Genomic DNA, 12,828 nt, shown 5'->3' on the forward strand with positions numbered 1-12,828 from the left:
ATCTCAAAGGGAGAAAAAGTCGGTACAGTTTACTTGTGTACTGTTAGCACGCAACCTTCAGCTTGTGCAGCAACTACAGAAGGTGACAGTGCGGTGTGGCACTACCGACTTGGGCATATGAGTGCCAAAGGATTGCAAATCCTTCAAACAAAGAAGCTTCTACCAGGTTTGAAAGAAGTGGACTTAGAGTTCTGTGAAGATTGTGTTTATGGTAAACAAAAGAGGGTAAAATTTCAAAAATCAGGAAATGAAAGAAAAAATAAAAAACTTGAGTTGGTTCATTCTGATGTTTGGGGTCCTGCAAGTACACCATCACTTGGTGGCTCATTGTGCTATGTAACATTCATAGACGATGCGACTAGAAAAACATGGGTTTATGTTATGAAGAATAAATTCAATGTATTTTCCATATTTCAAAGGTGGAAAGCCTTTGTGGAGAATGAAACAGGTACCAAGGTTAAATGCTTCAGATCCGACAATGGAGGCGAATATTGCAGCCAAGCTTTTGAAAGCTTTTGTGCTAGCAATGGCATTCGGAGGCAAAGGACAAACCCAAGGACACCTCAACAAAATGGGATTTCGGAAAGGATGAACAGGACAATCATGGAACGAGCACGAAGCATGCGGCTACATGCATGCCTACCGCTTGAGCTTTGGGCGGAAGCTGTAAGTACGTCTGTGTACTTAATCAATCGGTCACCCTCAACGGCATTGGATGGGGGAGTTCCAGAAGAGGCATGGACAGGTAAACCGGTGAATTATGCATTTCTCAAAGTGTTTGGGTGTGAGGCTTTCATGCACATAGATAGAAGCCTAAGATCAAAGCTAGATGCAAAGTCCAAAAATTGTTTCTTCATTGGCTATGGAGAAGGAGACTTTGGGTATCGCCTATGGAATCCTGAAGATGGTAAAATCTTAAGGAGTACGGATGTCATTTTTAACGAACAAAATATGTACAAAGATTACTTGGAAAGAAAACAAACAAAAAAAACAGGTGATGAGTACATGGAGCTTGAGGGCGGTGAAGACTCAAGGACTGCAAACGGTGACAATGTGCAACAACGTCAACCAAATGAGGAGCCTCAACCTATTCCCCGAAGATCTACAAGAGCAAGTAGACCTCCAGAAAGGTTTGTTCCTTCCTTCAACCATCTCTTGATCTCAGATTCTGGAGAGCCGGAATCATACGAAAAAGCTATGCAACATGAATCCAAAGAAGAATGGACGAAGAGCATGCAAGTGGACATGGACTCACTACATCGCAACCAAACATGGGAGTTGGTTGAGTTGCCTAAAGGTAAGCGGGCACTTCAAAACAAATGGGTGCACAAGCCGAAGGAAGAAGAAGGTGGGAAGAAAAGGTACAAGTCTAAGCTTGTGGTAAAAGGTTTTTCTCAAAAGAAAGGTATTGACTTCAATGAAATATTTTCTCCTGTTGTAAAAATGAACTCAATTAGGCTTGTCTTAAGCCTTGTGGCTGCTCATGATCTAAATCTCGAGCAAATGGATGTAAATACGGCATTCCCTCACGGTGACTTAGAGGAGGAAATCTACATGCTTCAACCAAAGGGGTATGAAGTAAAAGGTAAGGAGAAAATGGTTTGCAGATTAAAGAAGAGCTTGTATGGTTTAAAGCAAGCATCAAGACGATGGTACTTGAAGTTTGATCGATGGATGTTGGATCATGGATTCACAAGATGCAACTCGGATCACTGCGTCTACATGAAGAATTTGGGAGATGGGAAATTCATCATCCTAATGTTGTATGTTGATTGAAAGTGCTAACATGCAGGACATCAAAGACCTAAAAGAGGAGCTGTTTAAATCTTTTTCAATGAAAGATTTAGGTGCTGCAAAGAGGATACTTGGTATGAAAATATCAAGGGACAGGGTGAAGAAGACAATAAAGCTATCTCAAGAAGATTACATCAAAAAGGTACTAGAAAGGTTTGCAATGCAAAATGCAAAACCAGTTTCTACACCTTTGGCTGGTCACTTTAAACTAACGAAGGATATGTGTCCAAAGGCACAAGAGGAGATAGCCTATATGTCTAAAGTTCCATATGCTGCAGTGGTAGGTTCTCTAATGTATGCTATGGTTTAGACAAGGCCAGACATTGCACATGCAGTGGGAGTTGTGAGTAGGTTCATGGACAACCCAGGTAAAGAGCATTGGCAAGCTGTGAAGTGGATACTTAGGTATCTAAAAGGGACAACAACAAATGCTTTGTATTTTGGAGAAACTGATATTTTTCTAGAAGGGTATGCTGATGCAGATATGGCAGGTGACAAAGATACTCGAAGGAGCACTACTGGCTATGTCTTCACGGTTGGAGGCACAGCAGTAAGCTGGGCTTCAAAGCTGCAGAAAGTGGTCTCACTTTCTACCACGGAAGCAGAGTATGTAGCAATGACGGAGGCAAGAAAAGAAATTCTGTGGCTTCACAGATTCTTAGAAGAGCTTGGATTCAAACAAAACAATTGTGTCTTGTACAGTGATATCCAAAGCGCTATCCATCTTGCGAAGAACTCAGACTTTCATTCAAGGACAAAGCACATTAAGGTGAGATATCACTTCATACGCACTCTTTTGGAAGAGGGACAGCTAAAGCTAGGAAAGGTGCATACAAGTGAAAATCCTGCAGACACATTTACAAAGGTGGTCAACAAGGAGAAGTTGAGCTTTTGCTCATCTTCAATCGGCATTCAAGGATAAGAAGACAAAATGGAAAGCAATCCCACAGGTTTGGTTTGGAGATCAGTCTCCAAGTGGGAGATTGTTAAGTATGGAGCCTGATTTACCCTTGTAATTTTCTGTGGTAAAAGCGCACATTTGTAAGGCCCCCATTATGAGGAGAAGCCATCGTGCGTAAAGGTAAATCACTCACCGAAAACCAAAATTTTCACACAGTCAAAAACCAAGGGCAACTTTAGGGGCCTCGGGGGCGGAAGCCCCCGAAACTTTTTTTTTTCCTCTCCGGAATATTATGGCCGGACGGGCCGGAAAGTGGTCGGAAAACGACCGATCGTTTGGCCGGTGGCCGGTAGTCAATGGCCGGTGGTCGGTGGTCGGAAGTCAATGGCCGGTGACCGGTGACCGAATTCAATGGCCGGTGGCCGAATTCAAAAGCGGATTTGTCTACACAAGGGCGGCCACACATGGGCGGATTGGAGGGTCCGATTTGGACTTATTCGCACAAGGGCAGCTACACATGGCTGCCTCTCATAAGAGAGGGCAACCCTTTTGGCCTATAAAAGGAGGCCATTTCTACACACATTTCATATAGTGTGAAGTTGATGCAATAAGGTGAGTGTTGGCTGCCTCTCATAAGAGAGGGCAACCCTTTTGGCCTATAAAAGGAGGCCATTTCTACACACATTTCATATAGTGTGAAGTTGATGCAATAAGGTGAGTGTGAGGTGGTGAGAGTGAAGCAAGGCGGGAGCTCTATCAAGGGTTTAATCCCTTTGTAAACTACTTCTTCTTTTGAAGTGCTAAAGCCATTGAGTGGCTGCTTTCCCGTGGACGTAGCCCACATTGGGTGAACCACGTATATCGTGTGTACTCTCTCTCTCTCTCTACTCTATAATCTCTTGTGTGTGAAATCTATCTCTCTCCATTAAGTAATCTACTCAAAAATCTATTTAGCTATGTCTTATTTTCTAACACCCAGCTTGGCTGCCAATGTGCTAGATGTATCCATTTGGATCCAATGGAATCGAGGAATCCATATCTTCACAGTGTTCAAGTTGATATGATGCAAGTCCGAAGCTACGAAGACATGAGCTGATGTCTGCACCAACAAAGCTTAGTACAATTCCCCACCATAACAATGATGCCAGTGCCAATACGCACTCACGCAATGAGGCTAATTCGGGTCAGATAAAAAATCTGACTATAGATTGGATCAATAACATATCAGACATTTGGTTGGCATCTGGTCATTTATATGCTCCAGAATCACCTGTATAGAGGTTGATCTAAAGCAAATCCCCATTTAGATCAAATTCTGGTGGAATCCGTATGGGTGAAATCTCTGGTTTCCTTTATAAATAAAACTTGCCAACAGCATGTGCTCTACAGAAGACTTGACATCGCATTTAGATTCTCTCTCTGTCGTCACACTACTTCAGCTTAGAATCTCGTCTGCATCAAAAATTGCTTTGGGTTCTCATCAGACATCTCCTCATCACAAGCTGGCTAGGAAGGATTATTAATGTCTGGACTACTAATAGTCAGACATCTGGGACACAAGCCAGATGAAATTTGGTGGACGCAATCTGGATCTTTATCAGGTTCTCATCAGACATCTGCTCGTCTCGCAAGTCGGCTAAGAAGGGTAATATCTGGACTACTTGTACTCAGACATATGGGACATAAGCCATATGAAATTTAGTGGACCCAATGTAGTGGACATCATCTGATCAAGGCAAAACAAGACTATCAGGTTCGCGAATACTCAGACAACTAGTTGGGCATCCGTAATTGGAAAATTAGTTTTGCAGCTCAACATGTGTCCACATCAGGGAGTGGAATCATATCAACTCTTGGTTGTATCGACAATGGGAGAATCAAACATCTGGAGAATTCTTACATATATGAGAACTTGAAAATTCTACTCAACATCAGGCAGCTGGTCACATCAACACTAGGATAATCGTCGACATGCCAGTTGGAAAGCAAGGATGACGTGTGAATCAGTGGACAATGATTTGACCTTGTTCAAATCAACACTATCTTTCTTATTGTATAGCAAAGAATTATATCAACAATTTGATCGAGTCAGAGTCACATTTGATGAGCAAAGTATCATACTCAATCTGATGAGTGACAACTTAGGACAATACTTTGCTAACTCTCATATCAGCTCATCGATTCGGTCATAAATATCTGGTTGGCATTGGATCATTAGCGTGCTCATAAGACATCTCCTCATCACAAGCTGGCTGGGAAGCATTAGTAATATTCAGACTACTAGTAGTCAGACATCTTGGACACAAGCCATATGAAATTTGGTGGATGTGATCTGGATCATTTTCGACACTGGGAGGATCAGACACTCTTGGTCATATCGAGCCTGGGAGGATCAGACATCTCGAGAATTCTTACATATACGAGAGAGATTGAAAATTCTATTCAACATCAAGCAGCTGGCAGTGTCAGAGGGCGCAACGATCTGATCGGCTAAAGAGAGCAGTAGCAAAGCATGTAGATAGAGAGAGAGCGGGATGTTTTTCTAGAAGGTTAATGCAATCAGAGTTTTCTTGTATCTTTGTATTGCTTTCATGAGAGATGTTCACTTTGCCAAAACTGAAGTTAGCGCAAGCCTTTGCGTTTTTGTCCCGGATGAGGTAGCCAAAAGACAACATCATTGGCAAGCACACATTAGGTTTCTCAAACAACCCCTGGCTAACAATCATGATGCAAAATTCTCCAGCCATGTCGACATTTTCTATCACGTCATGTGCCTTCATGAGAGGCTTTCACTTTGTGAAAACTAACATTCAGCACAAAGCTTCGCGTTTTTTCCCTTTATCAGATAGCCAACAGTTTCGATAGACAACATCCTAGACAAATCACATCTAATGGACTCGAATTCTCCTATTACATTCCTTGAAGGATTTTAAGATTGCTCGACTAGCCATTTGTGGGACATACTTCTATAAGGGAGTCCCGAGGGCTTTGTTTGCAACCGGACTCCAAAGGGCTTCACCTTCAAGGTGCATGCATAGGAGATTGCATATGGAGAAGGGACTACACTTATGGTCAATTCGAGAGAGCTTAGAGTTCCCTTCCACAACCATGTAGGACTCATCTCACAATCAATCCATGATCACTTTCCACCATTGCATATGGAAAGCGTATCAAGAGCCCACCATGATGGAAATTATGCCCACAACATGGCTTGGTTTCAGCCCTCTTTTGATCCTGAAAGAACCTCCTTCTGGCTCATCAAAAAGCCCCTCTTTTAGCTCTAAAACAACCCTAGTTTGACCTACTATGCAGCCACCTTATGGAGCAAAAATCGTTGCAACTTCAGCTCTCAAAACTACTCATGTCTCAACAATATAGATGCTATAAAATCAGCCAAAGCTTACCTCCTTGTTGGCTTCCTAAATCAGCCATGTAACTTCTTTTATATTAGCCCCAAATGACTCCTAAAATCCCCTCCCATTGGTGAACTAAACATTCCCTTGGCCAGCCTATATTGCAACAACATATTAGGCCTCATAGTGGCTTCAACTCTTCCCTCCCAACAATCCCTTTGTGTCTTTAAACGAGCCTCATATTGGTTAACAAATTAGTCAAAGTGCCCAAAAATTAGCTCTTTCTATCCAATGCATACCTAAAATCTGTAAAATCTCATCAAAGCATCATCATAAATCTTAACTTAGAAGCATATGCAAGTAGTAGAGAGCAAAACTGGAAGAAAATATCATTCTTGCTCAAAGACTCAAACCATTTAGCACAAAGAGAAGCTATAGGAAGGAGAGAGGAAAGCTCTTGCAACTCCACATATATCCGAAATACACTCGCATCATCATATTATCAAAAAGGTTTTACAAAAAGCTCTTTTGCTCCCAAAAATTTACAAAAAGCTGGTTCTAGATTATGTTTCTAATCTATATGAAAGACACTCCCCTAAGCATATTGTAGGTTATATCGAAAATCCTAAGTATGGTCTTCCTACCGAAAGGCTTATCCAATCAAGCTAACATATCATCTGTTTTACACGTGTAGCTTAGAGGAGAATGACTCGATTGCACTTGCAATTTTGAATAAAGCCAAGTTGTTGTCACGTTCGTTATCAAGTCATGCGCATTCCAACTCAAGGCGCTTTGCATTTAGCTCTTTGGCAGCCTCATATTCTTCCCTTGTGATTTCAATAAGGTCTTGGTCCATCTTGGTCCTCCTTTCCTCAGCAGTAGCAAAGACATCAACTAGCTTTACATTTGACATCTCAAGCCCTTCTAGCATTTCAGCAACTCTCCCTGGTCGACGACGCTTATGACCACTCGACTGCTCTTTTAAAGGTGGGTTCTCATTCTCATCTATCTTTTTTGGTCTTGGCCCTTTGTGGCTCCATCACCTGCACAACAACAAAGTCACATAAAAGTTTCAAACCAGTACGTATACACTTATGAGTCTAATGCAATTTCAATAGCCCCCACCTATGACATGATCAGAAGTGTCCACTAGGATGTCGCCAGGTTCTACTGAGCGCTTTGCACCGTATCACACTTCCATGATTGAGAAAACTTGTTGAGAGAAGCCTATTGGAAGTTTTTTGTACTTACGTTTAGAGGAGTCCATGGCCCAATATGAGATGCAGCCAGAAGGTGTATTTCGGGCATAGTCGTAGATTGTCTTGAAGTCTTTCAAGACACGATTCCATGTTTCCATGTACGAGACACTCCATTTTCAGCACACTTTGAGGATACTATATTCCATGACTCCATATTCCTCAAGAACTTAGGAACCTCGCCGGCCTCTTTAGCATCTTCCAAAAAAAGCTTTGCATTGATAAGGACTTCCGTTTCTTTCCAATCCCAGTAGGCTAGCATATCTCCGCCGACTACGACATTCAATTTTTGCCGGTCAAACTTTGAAGCCTTTTTAGCTTCACTTTTGGGTGAAGGCTGCTTCTCATGTAGAGTTCTACGATCAACATTAGACTTCTTCAAACTCGCCATTTCTAGCCCCTATATCACAATTCAAACCAATCACAAAGTGGTACACAAAGACAATAAACCATACAATGTGGAACTTTGGAATCCTGACATGAGTTTGTATAAGTTGCTTACTCTTGAGATATGCAACAAATCTCAGCACATTGAGTCAAATTTACCTCTTGTTGCTTCCTTGGTGATTGATTTTCGAGATTGATATTCCCTTTTGAAGAGCTTCTCTTGACCCATTTCAGCCCCTACACCACCCACAATCTCAACATAAATAAAAAAACAGATACTGAGAAGTCAACAGCTTGAGACTAACTAATGTGCCCCTAATAGTGAACTTCAATTGCGTTCAGCTATAGAAAACATTTAGCTAAAAAGCTAAGAAAAAAACACAGTAACTTTTACATGGGCTTGCTTAGGTGCTACATCCATGGGATTTTCCCCCTTGTAACTTGCAGGCGGTGAAGGCATGGATCTAGTAACATTTGATAGAGTTGTTAAGGGATTCCGTTTTGGTGTGCAGCATAGACTATCAACGTCGCTATCTTCTTATTCATGGAGGCCAGAAAGCATATCTAGGTTGGGCTTGTTTTTAAGGGCTTTGTCTTGCATGCTGTCACTTGTTGGCAAGGAAGTGTAGATGAGCTCTTGAGTATTGCTATCACCCAAGCTAATCGTAGCACCTTCTTCTTGCTAAGTGGAAGGAACAACATCCACCTCCTGACTCCATACCTCGTTCAAATCCAAGTGAAGATCCATATGAGGGCCTGTACCACTTGTGTATGTGTGAGTGCCAAGACTAGAGAGAGGGAGAGCGAGAGAGAGGGTCACTATACAGTCGTGCTATTGTTTAATCTGCTTTTAATCCTACAGCTTGGAGCGTGATATTCAACCGTGAGCACTTGAGCACTCAGATTTTGAATATCCGTATTTTTATTATACTTCAATTTTGGCCACCAGTGGTCATGAGTGACCAGTTTAATTTTTACGTGTGGCTTGGACATGTGGCCATTGGTGGCCAAAAATGGGACATTTAGGCCTTCGTGGAAACAGGCCCTTAATGAGACATTGAATGTTTTCTGTCTCTCACTCACTGGTGTCGTTTGACATCATTTCCAAATATTGCCAACCGGTTATAAGGGTGTGTCAGCACAAGGTCGCCTTCAACCGGATCTCTCTCTCTCTCTCTCTCTCTCTCTCTCTCTCTCTCTCTCTCTCTCTCTCTCTCTCTCTCTCTCTCTCTCTCTCTCTCTCTCTCTCTCTTTTTCTCTCTCCCTCTTTATTGCGTGCACAACTAGGGCTTCTCTCAGTTTTGAAGTTTAGCCTTCATGTCGCAGATTTCGACAAGTGTAAAGGCCTCCCCCTTCCGCCATATTATGTTAGTTTAGATGCAAGCTGAAAGGGAGCGAATGGAAAGACAATATAGAAACAATATAAGGTTGATTACCCATCTTGAGGATCATCCCTAAAGTTGTAGAACTAGAATCTATGGTCTCACCCCTTGTAATTTGGTTTCATGTCCTTGGGAATTTTGTAATCTCATTTCTCCTTTCTAATACAAACTCCTCGAGATTTTTTTTAATAGAAAAAACCCCGCCTGGCCGACGCCAGCCAACTATGCCCACTTGTTCAACTTTGTTGAAATTGGCAGAGTTGAAAATCGCATTCTCTACCCCCGCCTATTGCAACGAGTGGATGGCCTGCATGCACAAAGGCTCTCGCTTTTAGTATGAGATAAACGCCAAAATTGCTTATGAAGGAAACGGGTAGCAGCCCCGTCCGTGAGAATTTGCTCTAACATGGCACTTTCACATGCGAACAGTGCCACCATTGCCGTATCTACCCATGTCCTATTTCCACCATCAGTGTCGTCCATGGGTAGATGCATTCATAGTGAGGGGACTAATGCTCTACAACAACCAGTAGCAGAGCATGTTGCTGGTTGTTGAAGAGCATGTTGAGCCTTTGAGGCAATCAATGTTATTGATTTGAAGTTAAGAGCAAGAGCCCACAGATCCGATGCTAATCCACTATACTTTGTTGTTGTTCACAAAATTGAGGGAGAGGCTTTCTATTCCATTTTTCCCAATGGGATTCACCATTGTGGGTGTAAAACTGCTATGACACGAATGCACTTGTAAATCTCTCTCTCTCTCTCTCTCTCTCTCTCTCTCTCTCTCTCTCTCTCTCTCTCTCTCTCTCTCTCTCTCTCTCTCTCTCTCTCTCTCTCTCTCTCTCTCTCTCTCTCTCTCTCTCTCTCTCTCTCTCTCTCTCTCTCTCTCTCTCTCTCTCTCTCTCTCTCTCTCTCTCTGCCCTAGCGCAGAGAAAAGCCATCGTTCTCCCTCAGCCCCCCCTGGGCGAAGGGCTGCCCTGGGGGAGGTGTTAAGCCTTAGCTTAGCCCCCCCAACAGCGAGATTTGTCTCTGCGACGCCTGCGAGGCTATGGCCCTGGCTCTGTGAGACTACGGCTCTGCGAGATTTGTCTTCAGCCCTGCGTAGTACGACAGGTTTTGGCTCTGCGCAGGTTGCGGCGCTCCTCAGGCATTACTCGACAGGGGACATTCGATTGTAGCAGTCCATCTGTCTTGAGTATTTTTCAAAGGCTAAAGTCTTTGATCAATCTCAAAGGTTTTTACTTTGGAATTTTGCAAACCAGTGGTTGGTTCCTACCTTCTCAAGCATAGGGAGGACTACCCCAAAGACCCCCGCCAAAATAAGACCGAGTTTTGCAACAGTGCTAGCAGCCCCTAGCAAACTTGATCGCATCATGCAGTTGCAAGCAACTCTTGATCGAGTCTTGGAAGAAACCTTGGAACTCAAATCTCGCCTCAGCAAGTTAGAAGAGTAGTTCAATTTTATGGTTGACCTCACCACCGACAAGGTAAAGGAAGTTGAGGCCACTCAACAACCATCACCCAAGTGAAGACGTGTGTAACAAAGGAAATCTCTGAACAAAAGTTTCAAGAAGATAATGCCCTCAAGGTACGCATCAGTGGGCTCCCCTTGCAGTGGTGCACTGTTGAGGACACCCTTGAAGAGGCAATCATCAAACTCAACAACATTATTGAGCCAATCAACATCAAGCCAGAGAATGTCGCTTGGATCAATGATACACATCTCCATATGTGTCCCGAGCATTGTGTCCTTACTTTCAAGAACAAAGAGGAGCGGGTGAAGCTTCTACGTCAATCCCGCCTTCTCAAAGAAACCAAGCTTTGGATTGTAGAAGAACTGACCATGAATCAACTCAAGAGTAAAGCGAGCGAGCTTAAGAAGGTGCATGAAGCGCGTAAGCAAGGCAAATGGGCAATCTACGAGGTGGCAAATCAATCATCCAGGAATTTCAAAATCCCAAACCAGCTCTCCCCCCAGCCGACCCTTAGGTTTTTTTTTCTCTTTTTTTTTTCCTACTCTACCCTCTTGATGGACCCTCAGTCCTTAACTGATATGTATCAGCACACATTGAGAATGAATCGTTGTAATGTTGTGTTTTTTGGTCCCATAGGTGACATATGACCTCCGTGGAAGATAATCCAATCTCTCTCTCTCTCTCTCTCTCTCTCTCTCTCTCTCTCTCTCTCTCTCTCTCTCTCTCTCTCTCTCTCTCTCCGCGTAGCAACTCGACGCCCCAACTTGCTCACTCATTGGCTCTTGCATAGCAGCAACTTGATGTCCCCTAGCCTTTTTTGACGAGCTACATACTACCCAAATTCCACAGAAGAAGCCGGGCCTCACCTCGTTTTAACCAGTTGTAGACCTCCCAAGTTCCCATGGTCGCAGCAAAAAGCATTGAAAATGCCGAGGTTCACCTTGTTCTCACGAGATATAGACCATTCAAAACGCCAAACTTGACATTGTTCCCACAGTTGTAGCTCTACCCCAAAGTGCCTCAACGCATAATCGACAATCAGAAAGTTAAGGGCAGTTTTTTCCTAGCTCTGTGCATGCTTTTGCCCACGCAACTGAGACTTTGGAGTGCTTCCTAAGAAAAAATCAAGGTTTGGATAGAAGCTCCCATGTCTTCCTTCAACACACCAATTTCCATGCACACAAGAGATTTCATGCGGTGGCAACTGCACCAAGGAAGAATCCCACCACTCGCCAAGACACAATGTTAACCCTCATGGTTCACAGACACCATATCACCTACGACGGACGTTGTATTATTTACTTGGTAGAGTCAGGTACCGGGCTTGTCGGTCCAATAAGAAAAGGGTAAGAGTGATCGCCGATGAGAGGCGCACTCTAACTAGAACATTCAAGGGATTAGTTGGCTAAGCATGGGTGCCCAAGTGTGAATGGGGCGAGCTCATATAAAAGTCAACTAAACCTAAAATTCACTCATTCTCTCATTTGTGCAATTGAAGAGTGCTCTTGCTCCATCTCCATCTTCTTCTTCTTCATCTCCTTGTGTGTGTATGTGTGTATGCATGAGAGAGAGAGAGAGAGTGTGTACGATCGAGCATTGCGGCGGTACGACGGCGGCGAGGCGGTTGAGCGCGGCGTAGCGGCGTCTCCCTCTTCTTCGTGGCGAGGAATCCTCCACGACAGCAAGCGTAGAGCGGTGAGTGACACAACATTGCCATCTTTGAGCTTACTAGTTTATGCTTGTTGTGTGCTTGGAGCCATTTGTGGCTCGCACACAGTGTATCGGCAAGTTCCTTGCATTGACACATGTGACAGACGCGCACATTTTTGGCGCCGCTGTCATACACTAAGCTTGAATGGCACTCTGTGCTTCTTTTGTGGTGCAATTTCAATTGTAGGAAAGGTAAGGAAGGAGGATGTGTGTGTTAAGAAGAAGGATTTTATGTTGCTACTGTGTATTTCTTTGTTAATGAGTTTTCAAAGGTACTATGTTTTTTCTCTGTCATAAGGAATTAGTATTAACATTGTTAGTTCTGTGTAATGCAAAGTACAGTAAGTAGGAAGTAGATCTGTGAGAGCTAATGGAGTGTGTTAGTGTGCTACAGTAGGTGTATTAGATGTAAATAGGTAGATTGTGTGTGCTCTCGCGCAGGTCGCGACGACCTTATCCTTAAAAATATAAAAAATTAAAAAAATTAAAGGTAGGACCGGGATTGAGGATATGTCCCAGACCCAAGCCCAAGCTCACGCTCAGGCTTAGGCCTCAGTCGCCCTTTAAAAT

General features: G+C 43.3%; 1 pseudogene; it reads right to left on the reverse strand.

Annotated features, from left to right (window-relative positions):
- Positions 1-6,730: 6,730 nt before the first annotated feature.
- On the reverse strand, positions 6,731-8,439 carry LOC147439395 (uncharacterized; annotated as a pseudogene).
- Positions 8,440-12,828: the final 4,389 nt, after the last annotated feature.

The sequence above is a fragment of the Adiantum capillus-veneris genome, chromosome 16, assembly GCF_014529385.1.
Source record: "Adiantum capillus-veneris isolate H3 chromosome 16, ASM1452938v2, whole genome shotgun sequence".
Classification (NCBI taxonomy): Eukaryota; Viridiplantae; Streptophyta; class Polypodiopsida; order Polypodiales; family Pteridaceae; genus Adiantum; species Adiantum capillus-veneris.